Genomic DNA, 20136 nt, shown 5'->3' on the forward strand with positions numbered 1-20136 from the left:
CCGGTGTGCACGCGCCCGCACCTCCCGCTCCCCCGCTCGGCTTTCCACGGCTGCGGGCGCTGAAGCCTCAGGACCTTCTTCCTTCCAGGGCAGGGGCTGCCTTGGCTCCGCGACTCGCCCCACCCGTTGCCAGGTAGCCAGCCCCTGGTCTTTGGGGCAGGCAGGTTGGAGCCCTCCTCTGACCTGCAGGCCATTTCTGTGCCTTTGGGGGTCCTGGTGGGGAGGTGGAGGTGGGGGGGTGGGGAGTGGGGGTGAGGGTGGCAGGAGGGGTTCGTGGCCCTGCCCGGGCTGCGCTCTGCCACTTTCTTTCCTGGCTTCCCGGGGAGGGGAGGTGCCCAGGGAGGCGCAGGCAAGGCGGCCGGATCCTTCGGGTGGGTCATCCACCCGTCCAGACAGGGTGCTCACCCTCCTGACGGTGCTGCCCCGAGGTGGTGCCTGGACGGATGGGGTGCTCGCACCGACTGTCATCTCTCACCTTGGGGAACTGTCGGCTTCTCCTCCTCCTCCTCCTCCCCCGTTGCTCCTTCCTACTCCTCTTCCTCCTCTCCCCAGGAGACACAGACAGACACAGACAGACACACACACACACAAACACACACACACACACACACGCATGCACAAACACACACGCGCACACACACACACATGCACGCCCATTCACACACCCTTCCCTACCTCCTGGATGGACCTTGGTTCCCTCTCTGGAACTTGGAATGCCAGCTCGTGGGCTCCAGGTTCTGCCCCCACCCCCGCCCCACCCCCACGGAGAACCCGTCCATCCATTCCTCCGTGGCAGAAGCCTCCCTCCCCGGGAAGCGGCGGGGGCGGCGGGGGCGGCGGGGGCGGCGGCGGCGGGGGCCGCGGCGGCGATGATGAGCCGCCCCGCTCAGCCCGCCCGCCCGGGAGAAGGGAGAATGTCTCGCTGGAAGGCGAGCAAGATGATCCTGCGCCCATGGGTCCCAGCGAACTTGGAACTTGGGTCTTGGCGCTCTGCGCGTGCACGGTGGGGGCAGAGGCGGGTCCCGTCCGGGCCAGGCGTCTCTTGGGCTATCTATCCTCGGTCCCACCCGGCCAGCGGGCCTCCTCCCACCTTGCCTGTGGAGAGGACTGTCCTCTGGAGAGTCCCGGACGAGGAAGGAAGCGTGTGTCTAGGCCCCAACTCCTCGGTTACATCTTCCCTTGCCAATGGATGAGACAGCTCGGGCAGGGCCCTGCAGCCACAAAGTCTGTCTGTCTGTCTGTCTGTCTTCACTGGATGGAGCGAGCACCCGTGCTCTAGCAAGGAGGGACGGCCGCACAGCCAAGCCAGAGCGTACAAAACCAGAGGCACAAACATGCGCACACTCGTGCACACATCCACACCCAGACACGGAGCCCGAGCCTCGCCACACACACATAAACGGGCAAGGATGTCCAGGGCAGGTTGGAACACGGGGCTCTTTGTCGCTCAGCTCCGTGGACGTTGGGGGTAGAGGCGGGTCACGGGGCCAGAATTCTCTTCCTGCCACCCGGCCACCCGGCCACCCGGCCACGCACCCATCCAAAGCTGCCTCCATCAAGGAAGAGCCAAGGGTCTGAGCGGGCGCGACGAAGGTCGCGCGGCTGGACCGGACTGTGTGCCGGGGGTCTGATGGCCTCTCAAACCCCAGCACGGACCCCTCCGCTCTGGGGGACCTGCTTCCGCGACAGACAGAGAATTCCCGAGAATTCCCGCACCGCCGGCGCCTCAGTGGGACAGCGCCTGACCTGTGACTTCCTCTTGCCCTGGGACCACTAGGTTCCAGGTCGGGCCCATCTTGGACCCGGGTGCTCTGCTCGGCCACCGCACTACTGACTGACTCCTCTACTGGCCTGCGCCCAGGCCTTGGCCCCTCGGGTCGGGCTCGGGAAGCAACCAACTGTGGCTCTCTGGCATCCCATCCCACCGGTGACACGCGCAGCCACACCCACGGACACGTCGCAGCCCCCTAGGGCACCGCTTCACGTGGACTCACACTCATGCACGCACACACGTAGACCTCCACACACACGCTCGCCCACACGGAAACACACTCGGCATGTGTGCCCCCGCACACGCACGCACGCACGCAAGCACGCACGCGCACACACACAGACACCCACGCACGAGCCAGGGTGCCTGCAGGCACAGAGGCCCGCGTGCGTGTGCGCCCGCAGGAACACACACACACACACACACACACACACACACACACACATACACGTGCGTGAGATACCCCCCCCAACACACAAAACATTCAATGATGCAGGAATGAGGCTACACAGGCACACAGGATGACAATGCGGCCGACCTGAACACACACACACACACACACACACACACACACACACACACACACACACACGGGCCTACTCACCTATGCACGCACCCAAAGTTAACACACTCAGGGAGGCAGGAAGGCAGGCAGGCAGGCCCGTAGGCACGCCCCTGGGCACCACCACCCTATCCCGTGGGGGCTCCTAGTGGGGGAGGTGGGCGTGGTGGAGGGCTCGGGTGGGAGCCTGGTTCCTCTGGGACTGCTTCCAAGCGGTGGGCTGTGTGGAGGTGGTGGGCGGATCTGTCCCCCCACCCCATCCCCGTGCCGGGACCCGGAGTGTCCTCCTCCCAGACCCCCGCCTGTGGAGCCAGGCAGGCAGCCAGGTGCGATGGAGCCCCGGTTGTTGGAGGGCAAGGCTAGCCTGGGCTGCCTGTCAGGCGAGACCTGCCTCTCTCATGTGAATCTTAGCTTCTTCTGGGGTCCTGGGATCCCCACTCGGGTGTTTCCCCCGGTGGGTTGGCAGCGTGCCTGAGGGCTGCGATGGCCGGGCGAATTGGCAGCCTTGCGGGCGAAGGGGAGGGGGAGGGGGAGGCGGAGGGGTCCCGGGGCCCGCCCCATGGGGGCCCGCGGCCGCAAAGGGCCTGCCTTTCAAAGGCCAAAAGGGGCAAGGGCAAAAAAAGCCTACAGCACCCGGTATTCCCAGGCGGTCTCCCATCCAAGTACTAACCAGGCCCGACCCTGCTTAGCTTCCGAGATCAGACGAGATCGGGCGCGTTCAGGGTGGTATGGCCGTAGACGACGGCGCCCGGTCCGCGGAGCCTCAAGAGCCTCACCTCCGCCGCTGCCCTCAGCAGCTCACCCACCCACCCGCCGCCCCGGAGCCCGGCTCGCGCCCCACCCTGAACGCGACGGCACGCCAGCGAGGCCCTCCTCAGCCCTCTGCCCGCGTCCGTGGCCCGTGGTCCGTGGCCCGCAGCGGGGGCCCAGGGCCGGCAGTGGCCAGCGTTTCCCCGGGACCTTCTCCTCTCCCGGTCCTGCTTCATCGGCCGGCGGCACTCTCCCACCGGGCACACCCGGCGGGCCCCTGGCACCTTGGCTCGCCCGCAAGCCTGCTCCTCCCTCTCCCTGGGCCTCGGGCCGGTCCGGTGTGCACGCGCCCGCACCTCCCGCTCCCCCGCTCGGCTTTCCACGGCTGCGGGCGCTGAAGCCTCAGGACCTTCTTCCTTCCAGGGCAGGGGCTGCCTTGGCTCCGCGACTCGCCCCACCCGTTGCCAGGTAGCCAGCCCCTGGTCTTTGGGGCAGGCAGGTTGGAGCCCTCCTCTGACCTGCAGGCCATTTCTGTGCCTTTGGGGGTCCTGGTGGGGAGGTGGAGGTGGGGGGGTGGGGAGTGGGGGTGAGGGTGGCAGGAGGGGTTCGTGGCCCTGCCCGGGCTGCGCTCTGCCACTTTCTTTCCTGGCTTCCCGGGGAGGGGAGGTGCCCAGGGAGGCGCAGGCAAGGCGGCCGGATCCTTCTGGTGGGTCATCCACCCGTCCAGACAGGGTGCTCACCCTCCTGACGGTGCTGCCCCGAGGTGGTGCCTGGACGGATGGGGTGCTCGCACCGACTGTCATCTCTCACCTTGGGGAACTGTCGGCTTCTCCTCCTCCTCCTCCTCCCCCGTTGCTCCTTCCTACTCCTCTTCCTCCTCTCCCCAGGAGACACAGACAGACACAGACAGACAGACACACACACAAACACACACACACACACACACACGCATGCACAAACACACACGCGCACACACACACACATGCACGCCCATTCACACACCCTTCCCTACCTCCTGGATGGACCTTGGTTCCCTCTCTGGAACTTGGAATGCCAGCTCGTGGGCTCCAGGTTCTGCCCCCACCCCCGCCCCACCCCCACGGAGAACCCGTCCATCCATTCCTCCGTGGCAGAAGCCTCCCTCCCCGGGAAGCGGCGGGGGCGGCGGGGGCGGCGGGGGCGGCGGCGGCGGGGGCCGCGGCGGCGATGATGAGCCGCCCCGCTCAGCCCGCCCGCCCGGGAGAAGGGAGAATGTCTCGCTGGAAGGCGAGCAAGATGATCCTGCGCCCATGGGTCCCAGCGAACTTGGAACTTGGGTCTTGGCGCTCTGCGCGTGCACGGTGGGGGCAGAGGCGGGTCCCGTCCGGGCCAGGCGTCTCTTGGGCTATCTATCCTCGGTCCCACCCGGCCAGCGGGCCTCCTCCCACCTTGCCTGTGGAGAGGACTGTCCTCTGGAGAGTCCCGGACGAGGAAGGAAGCGTGTGTCTAGGCCCCAACTCCTCGGTTACATCTTCCCTTGCCAATGGATGAGACAGCTCGGGCAGGGCCCTGCAGCCACAAAGTCTGTCTGTCTGTCTGTCTGTCTGTCTTCACTGGATGGAGCGAGCACCCGTGCTCTAGCAAGGAGGGACGGCCGCACAGCCAAGCCAGAGCGTACAAAACCAGAGGCACAAACATGCGCACACTCGTGCACACATCCACACCCAGACACGGAGCCCGAGCCTCGCCACACACACATAAACGGGCAAGGATGTCCAGGGCAGGTTGGAACACGGGGCTCTTTGTCGCTCAGCTCCGTGGACGTTGGGGGTAGAGGCGGGTCACGGGGCCAGAATTCTCTTCCTGCCACCCGGCCACCCGGCCACCCGGCCACGCACCCATCCAAAGCTCCTCCATCAAGGAAGAGCCAAGGGTCTGAGCGGGCGCGACGAAGGTCGCGCGGCTGGACCGGACTGTGTGCCGGGGGTCTGATGGCCTCTCAAACCCCAGCACGGACCCCTCCGCTCTGGGGGACCTGCTTCCGCGACAGACAGAGAATTCCCGAGAATTCCCGCACCGCCGGCGCCTCAGTGGGACAGCGCCTGACCTGTGACTTCCTCTTGCCCTGGGACCACTAGGTTCCAGGTCGGGCCCATCTTGGACCCGGGTGCTCTGCTCGGCCACCGCACTACTGACTGACTCCTCTACTGGCCTGCGCCCAGGCCTTGGCCCCTCGGGTCGGGCTCGGGAAGCAACCAACTGTGGCTCTCTGGCATCCCATCCCACCGGCGACACGCGCAGCCACACCCACGGACACGTCGCAGCCCCCTAGGGCACCGCTTCACGTGGACTCACACTCATGCACGCACACACGTAGACCTCCACACACACGCTCGCCCACACGGAAACACACTCGGCATGTGTGCCCCCGCACACGCACGCACGCACGCAAGCACGCACGCGCACACACACAGACACCCACGCACGAGCCAGGGTGCCTGCAGGCACAGAGGCCCGCGTGCGTGTGCGCCCGCAGGAACACACACACACACACACACACACACACACACACACACACACATACACGTGCGTGAGATACCCCCCCCAACACACAAAACATTCAATGATGCAGGAATGAGGCTACACAGGCACACAGGATGACAATGCGGCCGACCTGAACACACACACACACACACACACACACACACACACACACACACACGGGCCTACTCACCTATGCACGCACCCAAAGTTAACACACTCAGGGAGGCAGGAAGGCAGGCAGGCAGGCCCGTAGGCACGCCCCTGGGCACCACCACCCTATCCCGTGGGGGCTCCTAGTGGGGGAGGTGGGCGTGGTGGAGGGCTCGGGTGGGAGCCTGGTTCCTCTGGGACTGCTTCCAAGCGGTGGGCTGTGTGGAGGTGGTGGGCGGATCTGTCCCCCCACCCCATCCCCGTGCCGGGACCCGGAGTGTCCTCCTCCCAGACCCCCGCCTGTGGAGCCAGGCAGGCAGCCAGGTGCGATGGAGCCCCGGTTGTTGGAGGGCAAGGCTAGCCTGGGCTGCCTGTCAGGCGAGACCTGCCTCTCTCATGTGAATCTTAGCTTCTTCTGGGGTCCTGGGATCCCCACTCGGGTGTTTCCCCCGGTGGGTTGGCAGCGTGCCTGAGGGCTGCGATGGCCGGGCGAATTGGCAGCCTTGCGGGCGAAGGGGAGGGGGAGGGGGAGGCGGAGGGGTCCCGGGGCCCGCCCCATGGGGGCCCGCGGCCGCAAAGGGCCTGCCTTTCAAAGGCCAAAAGGGGCAAGGGCAAAAAAAGCCTACAGCACCCGGTATTCCCAGGCGGTCTCCCATCCAAGTACTAACCAGGCCCGACCCTGCTTAGCTTCCGAGATCAGACGAGATCGGGCGCGTTCAGGGTGGTATGGCCGTAGACGACGGCGCCCGGTCCGCGGAGCCTCAAGAGCCTCACCTCCGCCGCTGCCCTCAGCAGCTCACCCACCCACCCGCCGCCCCGGAGCCCGGCTCGCGCCCCACCCTGAACGCGACGGCACGCCAGCGAGGCCCTCCTCAGCCCTCTGCCCGCGTCCGTGGCCCGTGGTCCGTGGCCCGCAGCGGGGGCCCAGGGCCGGCAGTGGCCAGCGTTTCCCCGGGACCTTCTCCTCTCCCGGTCCTGCTTCATCGGCCGGCGGCACTCTCCCACCGGGCACACCCGGCGGGCCCCTGGCACCTTGGCTCGCCCGCAAGCCTGCTCCTCCCTCTCCCTGGGCCTCGGGCCGGTCCGGTGTGCACGCGCCCGCACCTCCCGCTCCCCCGCTCGGCTTTCCACGGCTGCGGGCGCTGAAGCCTCAGGACCTTCTTCCTTCCAGGGCAGGGGCTGCCTTGGCTCCGCGACTCGCCCCACCCGTTGCCAGGTAGCCAGCCCCTGGTCTTTGGGGCAGGCAGGTTGGAGCCCTCCTCTGACCTGCAGGCCATTTCTGTGCCTTTGGGGGTCCTGGTGGGGAGGTGGAGGTGGGGGGGTGGGGAGTGGGGGTGAGGGTGGCAGGAGGGGTTCGTGGCCCTGCCCGGGCTGCGCTCTGCCACTTTCTTTCCTGGCTTCCCGGGGAGGGGAGGTGCCCAGGGAGGCGCAGGCAAGGCGGCCGGATCCTTCGGGTGGGTCATCCACCCGTCCAGACAGGGTGCTCACCCTCCTGACGGTGCTGCCCCGAGGTGGTGCCTGGACGGATGGGGTGCTCGCACCGACTGTCATCTCTCACCTTGGGGAACTGTCGGCTTCTCCTCCTCCTCCTCCTCCCCCGTTGCTCCTTCCTACTCCTCTTCCTCCTCTCCCCAGGAGACACAGACAGACACAGACAGACAGACACACACACAAACACACACACACACACACACACACACGCATGCACAAACACACACGCGCACACACACACACATGCACGCCCATTCACACACCCTTCCCTACCTCCTGGATGGACCTTGGTTCCCTCTCTGGAACTTGGAATGCCAGCTCGTGGGCTCCAGGTTCTGCCCCCACCCCCGCCCCACCCCCACGGAGAACCCGTCCATCCATTCCTCCGTGGCAGAAGCCTCCCTCCCCGGGAAGCGGCGGGGGCGGCGGGGGCGGCGGCGGCGGCGGCGGCGGCGGCGGCGGGGGCCGCGGCGGCGATGATGAGCCGCCCCGCTCAGCCCGCCCGGGAGAAGGGAGAATGTCTCGCTGGAAGGCGCGCAAGATGATCCTGCGCCCATGGGTTTCAGCGAACTTGGAACTTGGGTCTTGGCGCTCTGCGCGTGCACGGTGGGGGCAGAGGCGGGTCCCGTCCGGGCCAGGCGTCTCTTGGGCTATCTATCCTCGGTCCCACCCGGCCAGCGGGCCTCCTCCCACCTTGCCTGTGGAGAGGACTGTCCTCTGGAGAGTCCCGGACGAGGAAGGAAGCGTGTGTCTAGGCCCCAACTCCTCGGTTACATCTTCCCTTGCCAATGGATGAGACAGCTCGGGCAGGGCCCTGCAGCCACAAAGTCTGTCTGTCTGTCTGTCTGTCTGTCTGTCTTCACTGGATGGAGCGAGCACCCGTGCTCTAGCAAGGAGGGACGGCCGCACAGCCAAGCCAGAGCGTACAAAACCAGAGGCACAAACATGCGCACACTCGTGCACACATCCACACCCAGACACGGAGCCCGAGCCTCGCCACACACACATAAACGGGCAAGGATGTCCAGGGCAGGTTGGAACACGGGGCTCTTTGTCGCTCAGCTCCGTGGACGTTGGGGGTAGAGGCGGGTCACGGGGCCAGAATTCTCTTCCTGCCACCTGGCCACCCGGCCACCCGGCCACGCACCCATCCAAAGCTGCCTCCATCAAGGAAGAGCCAAGGGTCTGAGCGGGCGCGACGAAGGTCGCGCGGCTGGACCGGACTGTGTGCCGGGGGTCTGATGGCCTCTCAAACCCCAGCACGGACCCCTCCGCTCTGGGGGACCTGCTTCCGCGACAGACAGAGAATTCCCGAGAATTCCCGCACCGCCGGCGCCTCAGTGGGACAGCGCCTGACCTGTGACTTCCTCTTGCCCTGGGACCACTAGGTTCCAGGTCGGGCCCATCTTGGACCCGGGTGCTCTGCTCGGCCACCGCACTACTGACTGACTCCTCTACTGGCCTGCGCCCAGGCCTTGGCCCCTCGGGTCGGGCTCGGGAAGCAACCAACTGTGGCTCTCTGGCATCCCATCCCACCGGCGACACGCGCAGCCACACCCACGGACACGTCGCAGCCCCCTAGGGCACCGCTTCACGTGGACTCACACTCATGCACGCACACACGTAGACCTCCACACACACGCTCGCCCACACGGAAACACACTCGGCATGTGTGCCCCCGCACACGCACGCACGCACGCAAGCACGCACGCGCACACACACAGACACCCACGCACGAGCCAGGGTGCCTGCAGGCACAGAGGCCCGCGTGCGTGTGCGCCCGCAGGAACACACACACACACACACACACACATACACGTGCGTGAGATACCCCCCCCCAACACACAAAACATTCAATGATGCAGGAATGAGGCTACACAGGCACACAGGATGACAATGCGGCCGACCTGAACACACACACACACACACACACACACACACACACACACACACACACACGGGCCTACTCACCTATGCACGCACCCAAAGTTAACACACTCAGGGAGGCAGGAAGGCAGGCAGGCAGGCCCGTAGGCACGCCCCTGGGCACCACCACCCTATCCCGTGGGGGCTCCTAGTGGGGGAGGTGGGCGTGGTGGAGGGCTCGGGTGGGAGCCTGGTTCCTCTGGGACTGCTTCCAAGCGGTGGGCTGTGTGGAGGTGGTGGGCGGATCTGTCCCCCCACCCCATCCCCGTGCCGGGACCCGGAGTGTCCTCCTCCCAGACCCCCGCCTGTGGAGCCAGGCAGGCAGCCAGGTGCGATGGAGCCCCGGTTGTTGGAGGGCAAGGCTAGCCTGGGCTGCCTGTCAGGCGAGACCTGCCTCTCTCATGTGAATCTTAGCTTCTTCTGGGGTCCTGGGATCCCCACTCGGGTGTTTCCCCCGGTGGGTTGGCAGCGTGCCTGAGGGCTGCGATGGCCGGGCGAATTGGCAGCCTTGCGGGCGAAGGGGAGGGGGAGGGGGAGGCGGAGGGGTCCCGGGGCCCGCCCCATGGGGGCCCGCGGCCGCAAAGGGCCTGCCTTTCAAAGGCCAAAAGGGGCAAAGGCAAAAAAAGCCTACAGCACCCGGTATTCCCAGGCGGTCTCCCATCCAAGTACTAACCAGGCCCGACCCTGCTTAGCTTCCGAGATCAGACGAGATCGGGCGCGTTCAGGGTGGTATGGCCGTAGACGACGGCGCCCGGTCCGCGGAGCCTCAAGAGCCTCACCTCCGCCGCTGCCCTCAGCAGCTCACCCACCCACCCGCCGCCCCGGAGCCCGGCTCGCGCCCCACCCTGAACGCGACGGCACGCCAGCGAGGCCCTCCTCAGCCCTCTGCCCGCCTCCGTGGCCCGTGGTCCGTGGCCCGCAGCGGGGGCCCAGGGCCGGCAGTGGCCAGCGTTTCCCCGGGACCTTCTCCTCTCCCGGTCCTGCTTCATCGGCCGGCGGCACTCTCCCACCGGGCACACCCGGCGGGTCCCTGGCACCTTGGCTCGCCCGCAAGCCTGCTCCTCCCTCTCCCTGGGCCTCGGGCCGGTCCGGTGTGCACGCGCCCGCACCTCCCGCTCCCCCGCTCGGCTTTCCACGGCTGCGGGCGCTGAAGCCTCAGGACCTTCTTCCTTCCAGGGCAGGGGCTGCCTTGGCTCCGCGACTCGCCCCACCCGTTGCCAGGTAGCCAGCCCCTGGTCTTTGGGGCAGGCAGGTTGGAGCCCTCCTCTGACCTGCAGGCCATTTCTGTGCCTTTGGGGGTCCTGGTGGGGAGGTGGAGGTGGGGGGGTGGGGAGTGGGGGTGAGGGTGGCAGGAGGGGTTCGTGGCCCTGCCCGGGCTGCGCTCTGCCACTTTCTTTCCTGGCTTCCCGGGGAGGGGAGGTGCCCAGGGAGGCGCAGGCAAGGCGGCCGGATCCTTCGGGTGGGTCATCCACCCGTCCAGACAGGGTGCTCACCCTCCTGACGGTGCTGCCCCGAGGTGGTGCCTGGACGGATGGGGTGCTCGCACCGACTGTCATCTCTCACCTTGGGGAACTGTCGGCTTCTCCTCCTCCTCCTCCTCCCCCGTTGCTCCTTCCTACTCCTCTTCCTCCTCTCCCCAGGAGACACAGACAGACACAGACAGACACACACACACACAAACACACACACACACACACACGCATGCACAAACACACACGCGCACACACACACACATGCACGCCCATTCACACACCCTTCCCTACCTCCTGGATGGACCTTGGTTCCCTCTCTGGAACTTGGAATGCCAGCTCGTGGGCTCCAGGTTCTGCCCCCACCCCCGCCCCACCCCCACGGAGAACCCGTCCATCCATTCCTCCGTGGCAGAAGCCTCCCTCCCCGGGAAGCGGCGGGGGCGGCGGGGGCGGCGGCGGCGGCGGCGGCGGGGGCCGCGGCGGCGATGATGAGCCGCCCCGCTCAGCCCGCCCGCCCGGGAGAAGGGAGAATGTCTCGCTGGAAGGCGAGCAAGATGATCCTGCGCCCATGGGTCCCAGCGAACTTGGAACTTGGGTCTTGGCGCTCTGCGCGTGCACGGTGGGGGCAGAGGCGGGTCCCGTCCGGGCCAGGCGTCTCTTGGGCTATCTATCCTCGGTCCCACCCGGCCAGCGGGCCTCCTCCCACCTTGCCTGTGGAGAGGACTGTCCTCTGGAGAGTCCCGGACGAGGAAGGAAGCGTGTGTCTAGGCCCCAACTCCTCGGTTACATCTTCCCTTGCCAATGGATGAGACAGCTCGGGCAGGGCCCTGCAGCCACAAAGTCTGTCTGTCTGTCTGTCTGTCTGTCTTCACTGGATGGAGCGAGCACCCGTGCTCTAGCAAGGAGGGACGGCCGCACAGCCAAGCCAGAGCGTACAAAACCAGAGGCACAAACATGCGCACACTCGTGCACACATCCACACCCAGACACGGAGCCCGAGCCTCGCCACACACACATAAACGGGCAAGGATGTCCAGGGCAGGTTGGAACACGGGGCTCTTTGTCGCTCAGCTCCGTGGACGTTGGGGGTAGAGGCGGGTCACGGGGCCAGAATTCTCTTCCTGCCACCTGGCCACCCGGCCACCCGGCCACGCACCCATCCAAAGCTGCCTCCATCAAGGAAGAGCCAAGGGTCTGAGCGGGCGCGACGAAGGTCGCGCGGCTGGACCGGACTGTGTGCCGGGGGTCTGATGGCCTCTCAAACCCCAGCACGGACCCCTCCGCTCTGGGGGACCTGCTTCCGCGACAGACAGAGAATTCCCGAGAATTCCCGCACCGCCGGCGCCTCAGTGGGACAGCGCCTGACCTGTGACTTCCTCTTGCCCTGGGACCACTAGGTTCCAGGTCGGGCCCATCTTGGACCCGGGTGCTCTGCTCGGCCACCGCACTACTGACTGACTCCTCTACTGGCCTGCGCCCAGGCCTTGGCCCCTCGGGTCGGGCTCGGGAAGCAACCAACTGTGGCTCTCTGGCATCCCATCCCACCGGCGACACGCGCAGCCACACCCACGGACACGTCGCAGCCCCCTAGGGCACCGCTTCACGTGGACTCACACTCATGCACGCACACACGTAGACCTCCACACACACGCTCGCCCACACGGAAACACACTCGGCATGTGTGCCCCCGCACACGCACGCACGCACGCAAGCACGCACGCGCACACACACAGACACCCACGCACGAGCCAGGGTGCCTGCAGGCACAGAGGCCCGCGTGCGTGTGCGCCCGCAGGAACACACACACACACACACACACACATACACGTGCGTGAGATACCCCCCCCAACACACAAAACATTCAATGATGCAGGAATGAGGCTACACAGGCACACAGGATGACAATGCGGCCGACCTGAACACACACACACACACACACACACACACACACACACACACACACGGGCCTACTCACCTATGCACGCACCCAAAGTTAACACACTCAGGGAGGCAGGAAGGCAGGCAGGCAGGCCCGTAGGCACGCCCCTGGGCACCACCACCCTATCCCGTGGGGGCTCCTAGTGGGGGAGGTGGGCGTGGTGGAGGGCTCGGGTGGGAGCCTGGTTCCTCTGGGACTGCTTCCAAGCGGTGGGCTGTGTGGAGGTGGTGGGCGGATCTGTCCCCCCACCCCATCCCCGTGCCGGGACCCGGAGTGTCCTCCTCCCAGACCCCCGCCTGTGGAGCCAGGCAGGCAGCCAGGTGCGATGGAGCCCCGGTTGTTGGAGGGCAAGGCTAGCCTGGGCTGCCTGTCAGGCGAGACCTGCCTCTCTCATGTGAATCTTAGCTTCTTCTGGGGTCCTGGGATCCCCACTCGGGTGTTTCCCCCGGTGGGTTGGCAGCGTGCCTGAGGGCTGCGATGGCCGGGCGAATTGGCAGCCTTGCGGGCGAAGGGGAGGGGGAGGGGGAGGCGGAGGGGTCCCGGGGCCCGCCCCATGGGGGCCCGCGGCCGCAAAGGGCCTGCCTTTCAAAGGCCAAAAGGGGCAAAGGCAAAAAAAGCCTACAGCACCCGGTATTCCCAGGCGGTCTCCCATCCAAGTACTAACCAGGCCCGACCCTGCTTAGCTTCCGAGATCAGACGAGATCGGGCGCGTTCAGGGTGGTATGGCCGTAGACGACGGCGCCCGGTCCGCGGAGCCTCAAGAGCCTCACCTCCGCCGCTGCCCTCAGCAGCTCACCCACCCACCCGCCGCCCCGGAGCCCGGCTCGCGCCCCACCCTGAACGCGACGGCACGCCAGCGAGGCCCTCCTCAGCCCTCTGCCCGCGTCCGTGGCCCGTGGTCCGTGGCCCGCAGCGGGGGCCCAGGGCCGGCAGTGGCCAGCGTTTCCCCGGGACCTTCTCCTCTCCCGGTCCTGCTTCATCGGCCGGCGGCACTCTCCCACCGGGCACACCCGGCGGGCCCCTGGCACCTTGGCTCGCCCGCAAGCCTGCTCCTCCCTCTCCCTGGGCCTCGGGCCGGTCCGGTGTGCACGCGCCCGCACCTCCCGCTCCCCCGCTCGGCTTTCCACGGCTGCGGGCGCTGAAGCCTCAGGACCTTCTTCCTTCCAGGGCAGGGGCTGCCTTGGCTCCGCGACTCGCCCCACCCGTTGCCAGGTAGCCAGCCCCTGGTCTTTGGGGCAGGCAGGTTGGAGCCCTCCTCTGACCTGCAGGCCATTTCTGTGCCTTTGGGGGTCCTGGTGGGGAGGTGGAGGTGGGGGGGTGGGGAGTGGGGGTGAGGGTGGCAGGAGGGGTTCGTGGCCCTGCCCGGGCTGCGCTCTGCCACTTTCTTTCCTGGCTTCCCGGGGAGGGGAGGTGCCCAGGGAGGCGCAGGCAAGGCGGCCGGATCCTTCGGGTGGGTCATCCACCCGTCCAGACAGGGTGCTCACCCTCCTGACGGTGCTGCCCCGAGGTGGTGCCTGGACGGATGGGGTGCTCGCACCGACTGTCATCTCTCACCTTGGGGAACTGTCGGCTTCTCCTCCTCCTCCTCCTCCCCCGTTGCTCCTTCCTACTCCTCTTCCTCCTCTCCCCAGGAGACACAGACAGACACAGACAGACAGACACACACACAAACACACACACACACACACACACACACGCATGCACAAACACACACGCGCACACACACACACATGCACGCCCATTCACACACCCTTCCCTACCTCCTGGATGGACCTTGGTTCCCTCTCTGGAACTTGGAATGCCAGCTCGTGGGCTCCAGGTTCTGCCCCCACCCCCGCCCCACCCCCACGGAGAACCCGTCCATCCATTCCTCCGTGGCAGAAGCCTCCCTCCCCGGGAAGCGGCGGGGGCGGCGGGGGCGGCGGCGGCGGCGGCGGCGGCGGCGGCGGGGGCCGCGGCGGCGATGATGAGCCGCCCCGCTCAGCCCGCCCGGGAGAAGGGAGAATGTCTCGCTGGAAGGCGCGCAAGATGATCCTGCGCCCATGGGTTTCAGCGAACTTGGAACTTGGGTCTTGGCGCTCTGCGCGTGCACGGTGGGGGCAGAGGCGGGTCCCGTCCGGGCCAGGCGTCTCTTGGGCTATCTATCCTCGGTCCCACCCGGCCAGCGGGCCTCCTCCCACCTTGCCTGTGGAGAGGACTGTCCTCTGGAGAGTCCCGGACGAGGAAGGAAGCGTGTGTCTAGGCCCCAACTCCTCGGTTACATCTTCCCTTGCCAATGGATGAGACAGCTCGGGCAGGGCCCTGCAGCCACAAAGTCTGTCTGTCTGTCTGTCTGTCTGTCTGTCTTCACTGGATGGAGCGAGCACCCGTGCTCTAGCAAGGAGGGACGGCCGCACAGCCAAGCCAGAGCGTACAAAACCAGAGGCACAAACATGCGCACACTCGTGCACACATCCACACCCAGACACGGAGCCCGAGCCTCGCCACACACACATAAACGGGCAAGGATGTCCAGGGCAGGTTGGAACACGGGGCTCTTTGTCGCTCAGCTCCGTGGACGTTGGGGGTAGAGGCGGGTCACGGGGCCAGAATTCTCTTCCTGCCACCTGGCCACCCGGCCACCCGGCCACGCACCCATCCAAAGCTGCCTCCATCAAGGAAGAGCCAAGGGTCTGAGCGGGCGCGACGAAGGTCGCGCGGCTGGACCGGACTGTGTGCCGGGGGTCTGATGGCCTCTCAAACCCCAGCACGGACCCCTCCGCTCTGGGGGACCTGCTTCCGCGACAGACAGAGAATTCCCGAGAATTCCCGCACCGCCGGCGCCTCAGTGGGACAGCGCCTGACCTGTGACTTCCTCTTGCCCTGGGACCACTAGGTTCCAGGTCGGGCCCATCTTGGACCCGGGTGCTCTGCTCGGCCACCGCACTACTGACTGACTCCTCTACTGGCCTGCGCCCAGGCCTTGGCCCCTCGGGTCGGGCTCGGGAAGCAACCAACTGTGGCTCTCTGGCATCCCATCCCACCGGCGACACGCGCAGCCACACCCACGGACACGTCGCAGCCCCCTAGGGCACCGCTTCACGTGGACTCACACTCATGCACGCACACACGTAGACCTCCACACACACGCTCGCCCACACGGAAACACACTCGGCATGTGTGCCCCCGCACACGCACGCACGCACGCAAGCACGCACGCGCACACACACAGACACCCACGCACGAGCCAGGGTGCCTGCAGGCACAGAGGCCCGCGTGCGTGTGCGCCCGCAGGAACACACACACACACACACACACACATACACGTGCGTGAGATACCCCCCCCCAACACACAAAACATTCAATGATGCAGGAATGAGGCTACACAGGCACACAGGATGACAATGCGGCCGACCTGAACACACACACACACACACACACACACACACACACACACACACACGGGCCTACTCACCTATGCACGCACCCAAAGTTAACACACTCAGGGAGGCAGGAAGGCAGGCAGGCAGGCCCGTAGGCACGCCCCTGGGCACCACCACCCTATCCCGTGGGGGCTCCTAGTGGGGGAGGTGGGCGTGGTGGAGGGCTCGGGTGGGAGCCTGGTTCCTCTGGGACTGCTTCCAAGCGGTGGGCTGTGTGGAGGTGGTGGGCGGATCTGTCCCCCCACCCCATCCCCGTGCCGGGACCCGGAGTGTCCTCCTCCCAGACCCCCGCCTGTGGAGCCAGGCAGGCAGCCAGGTGCGATGGAGCCCCGGTTGTTGGAGGGCAAGGCTAGCCTGGGCTGCCTGTCAGGCGAGACCTGCCTCTCTCATGTGAATCTTAGCTTCTTCTGGGGTCCTGGGATCCCCACTCGGGTGTTTCCCCCGGTGGGTTGGCAGCGTGCCTGAGGGCTGCGATGGCCGGGCGAATTGGCAGCCTTGCGGGCGAAGGGGAGGGGGAGGGGGAGGCGGAGGGGTCCCGGGGCCCGCCCCATGGGGGCCCGCGGCCGCAAAGGGCCTGCCTTTCAAAGGCCAAAAGGGGCAAAGGCAAAAAAAGCCTACAGCACCCGGTATTCCCAGGCGGTCTCCCATCCAAGTACTAACCAGGCCCGACCCTGCTTAGCTTCCGAGATCAGACGAGATCGGGCGCGTTCAGGGTGGTATGGCCGTAGACGACGGCGCCCGGTCCGCGGAGCCTCAAGAGCCTCACCTCCGCCGCTGCCCTCAGCAGCTCACCCACCCACCCGCCGCCCCGGAGCCCGGCTCGCGCCCCACCCTGAACGCGACGGCACGCCAGCGAGGCCCTCCTCAGCCCTCTGCCCGCCTCCGTGGCCCGTGGTCCGTGGCCCGCAGCGGGGGCCCAGGGCCGGCAGTGGCCAGCGTTTCCCCGGGACCTTCTCCTCTCCCGGTCCTGCTTCATCGGCCGGCGGCACTCTCCCACCGGGCACACCCGGCGGGTCCCTGGCACCTTGGCTCGCCCGCAAGCCTGCTCCTCCCTCTCCCTGGGCCTCGGGCCGGTCCGGTGTGCACGCGCCCGCACCTCCCGCTCCCCCGCTCGGCTTTCCACGGCTGCGGGCGCTGAAGCCTCAGGACCTTCTTCCTTCCAGGGCAGGGGCTGCCTTGGCTCCGCGACTCGCCCCACCCGTTGCCAGGTAGCCAGCCCCTGGTCTTTGGGGCAGGCAGGTTGGAGCCCTCCTCTGACCTGCAGGCCATTTCTGTGCCTTTGGGGGTCCTGGTGGGGAGGTGGAGGTGGGGGGGTGGGGAGTGGGGGTGAGGGTGGCAGGAGGGGTTCGTGGCCCTGCCCGGGCTGCGCTCTGCCACTTTCTTTCCTGGCTTCCCGGGGAGGGGAGGTGCCCAGGGAGGCGCAGGCAAGGCGGCCGGATCCTTCGGGTGGGTCATCCACCCGTCCAGACAGGGTGCTCACCCTCCTGACGGTGCTGCCCCGAGGTGGTGCCTGGACGGATGGGGTGCTCGCACCGACTGTCATCTCTCACCTTGGGGAACTGTCGGCTTCTCCTCCTCCTCCTCCTCCCCCGTTGCTCCTTCCTACTCCTCTTCCTCCTCTCCCCAGGAGACACAGACAGACACAGACAGACACACACACACACAAACACACACACACACACACACGCATGCACAAACACACACGCGCACACACACACACATGCACGCCCATTCACACACCCTTCCCTACCTCCTGGATGGACCTTGGTTCCCTCTCTGGAACTTGGAATGCCAGCTCGTGGGCTCCAGGTTCTGCCCCCACCCCCGCCCCACCCCCACGGAGAACCCGTCCATCCATTCCTCCGTGGCAGAAGCCTCCCTCCCCGGGAAGCGGCGGGGGCGGCGGGGGCGGCGGCGGCGGCGGCGGCGGGGGCCGCGGCGGCGATGATGAGCCGCCCCGCTCAGCCCGCCCGCCCGGGAGAAGGGAGAATGTCTCGCTGGAAGGCGAGCAAGATGATCCTGCGCCCATGGGTCCCAGCGAACTTGGAACTTGGGTCTTGGCGCTCTGCGCGTGCACGGTGGGGGCAGAGGCGGGTCCCGTCCGGGCCAGGCGTCTCTTGGGCTATCTATCCTCGGTCCCACCCGGCCAGCGGGCCTCCTCCCACCTTGCCTGTGGAGAGGACTGTCCTCTGGAGAGTCCCGGACGAGGAAGGAAGCGTGTGTCTAGGCCCCAACTCCTCGGTTACATCTTCCCTTGCCAATGGATGAGACAGCTCGGGCAGGGCCCTGCAGCCACAAAGTCTGTCTGTCTGTCTGTCTGTCTGTCTTCACTGGATGGAGCGAGCACCCGTGCTCTAGCAAGGAGGGACGGCCGCACAGCCAAGCCAGAGCGTACAAAACCAGAGGCACAAACATGCGCACACTCGTGCACACATCCACACCCAGACACGGAGCCCGAGCCTCGCCACACACACATAAACGGGCAAGGATGTCCAGGGCAGGTTGGAACACGGGGCTCTTTGTCGCTCAGCTCCGTGGACGTTGGGGGTAGAGGCGGGTCACGGGGCCAGAATTCTCTTCCTGCCACCTGGCCACCCGGCCACCCGGCCACGCACCCATCCAAAGCTGCCTCCATCAAGGAAGAGCCAAGGGTCTGAGCGGGCGCGACGAAGGTCGCGCGGCTGGACCGGACTGTGTGCCGGGGGTCTGATGGCCTCTCAAACCCCAGCACGGACCCCTCCGCTCTGGGGGACCTGCTTCCGCGACAGACAGAGAATTCCCGAGAATTCCCGCACCGCCGGCGCCTCAGTGGGACAGCGCCTGACCTGTGACTTCCTCTTGCCCTGGGACCACTAGGTTCCAGGTCGGGCCCATCTTGGACCCGGGTGCTCTGCTCGGCCACCGCACTACTGACTGACTCCTCTACTGGCCTGCGCCCAGGCCTTGGCCCCTCGGGTCGGGCTCGGGAAGCAACCAACTGTGGCTCTCTGGCATCCCATCCCACCGGCGACACGCGCAGCCACACCCACGGACACGTCGCAGCCCCCTAGGGCACCGCTTCACGTGGACTCACACTCATGCACGCACACACGTAGACCTCCACACACACGCTCGCCCACACGGAAACACACTCGGCATGTGTGCCCCCGCACACGCACGCACGCACGCAAGCACGCACGCGCACACACACAGACACCCACGCACGAGCCAGGGTGCCTGCAGGCACAGAGGCCCGCGTGCGTGTGCGCCCGCAGGAACACACACACACACACACACACACATACACGTGCGTGAGATACCCCCCCCAACACACAAAACATTCAATGATGCAGGAATGAGGCTACACAGGCACACAGGATGACAATGCGGCCGACCTGAACACACACACACACACACACACACACACACACACACACACACGGGCCTACTCACCTATGCACGCACCCAAAGTTAACACACTCAGGGAGGCAGGAAGGCAGGCAGGCAGGCCCGTAGGCACGCCCCTGGGCACCACCACCCTATCCCGTGGGGGCTCCTAGTGGGGGAGGTGGGCGTGGTGGAGGGCTCGGGTGGGAGCCTGGTTCCTCTGGGACTGCTTCCAAGCGGTGGGCTGTGTGGAGGTGGTGGGCGGATCTGTCCCCCCACCCCATCCCCGTGCCGGGACCCGGAGTGTCCTCCTCCCAGACCCCCGCCTGTGGAGCCAGGCAGGCAGCCAGGTGCGATGGAGCCCCGGTTGTTGGAGGGCAAGGCTAGCCTGGGCTGCCTGTCAGGCGAGACCTGCCTCTCTCATGTGAATCTTAGCTTCTTCTGGGGTCCTGGGATCCCCACTCGGGTGTTTCCCCCGGTGGGTTGGCAGCGTGCCTGAGGGCTGCGATGGCCGGGCGAATTGGCAGCCTTGCGGGCGAAGGGGAGGGGGAGGGGGAGGCGGAGGGGTCCCGGGGCCCGCCCCATGGGGGCCCGCGGCCGCAAAGGGCCTGCCTTTCAAAGGCCAAAAGGGGCAAAGGCAAAAAAAGCCTACAGCACCCGGTATTCCCAGGCGGTCTCCCATCCAAGTACTAACCAGGCCCGACCCTGCTTAGCTTCCGAGATCAGACGAGATCGGGCGCGTTCAGGGTGGTATGGCCGTAGAC

At 66.7% G+C, this 20136-nt stretch overlaps 6 non-coding genes across 6 annotated transcripts; all 6 read right to left on the reverse strand.

Annotated features, from left to right (window-relative positions):
* Positions 1-2954: 2954 nt before the first annotated feature.
* LOC143273674 (5S ribosomal RNA) lies at positions 2955-3073 on the reverse strand. The gene has a single exon (XR_013051860.1). It is a non-coding gene; the product is annotated as a 5S ribosomal RNA (ribosomal RNA).
* Positions 3074-6375: 3302 nt separating this feature from the next.
* Positions 6376-6494, reverse strand: LOC143273675 (5S ribosomal RNA). The gene has a single exon (XR_013051861.1). It is a non-coding gene; the product is annotated as a 5S ribosomal RNA (ribosomal RNA).
* Positions 6495-9797: 3303 nt separating this feature from the next.
* Positions 9798-9916, reverse strand: LOC143273676 (5S ribosomal RNA). Its single transcript, XR_013051862.1, has one exon. It is a non-coding gene; the product is annotated as a 5S ribosomal RNA (ribosomal RNA).
* Positions 9917-13199: 3283 nt separating this feature from the next.
* Positions 13200-13318, reverse strand: LOC143273677 (5S ribosomal RNA). Its single transcript, XR_013051863.1, has one exon. It is a non-coding gene; the product is annotated as a 5S ribosomal RNA (ribosomal RNA).
* Positions 13319-16617: 3299 nt separating this feature from the next.
* LOC143273678 (5S ribosomal RNA) lies at positions 16618-16736 on the reverse strand. Its single transcript, XR_013051864.1, has one exon. It is a non-coding gene; the product is annotated as a 5S ribosomal RNA (ribosomal RNA).
* A 3281-nt stretch (positions 16737-20017) lies between these two features.
* LOC143273679 (5S ribosomal RNA) lies at positions 20018-20136 on the reverse strand. Its single transcript, XR_013051865.1, has one exon. It is a non-coding gene; the product is annotated as a 5S ribosomal RNA (ribosomal RNA).

Source organism: Peromyscus maniculatus, chromosome 5 (assembly GCF_049852395.1).
Source record: "Peromyscus maniculatus bairdii isolate BWxNUB_F1_BW_parent chromosome 5, HU_Pman_BW_mat_3.1, whole genome shotgun sequence".
Lineage (NCBI taxonomy): Eukaryota > Metazoa > Chordata > Mammalia > Rodentia > Cricetidae > Peromyscus > Peromyscus maniculatus.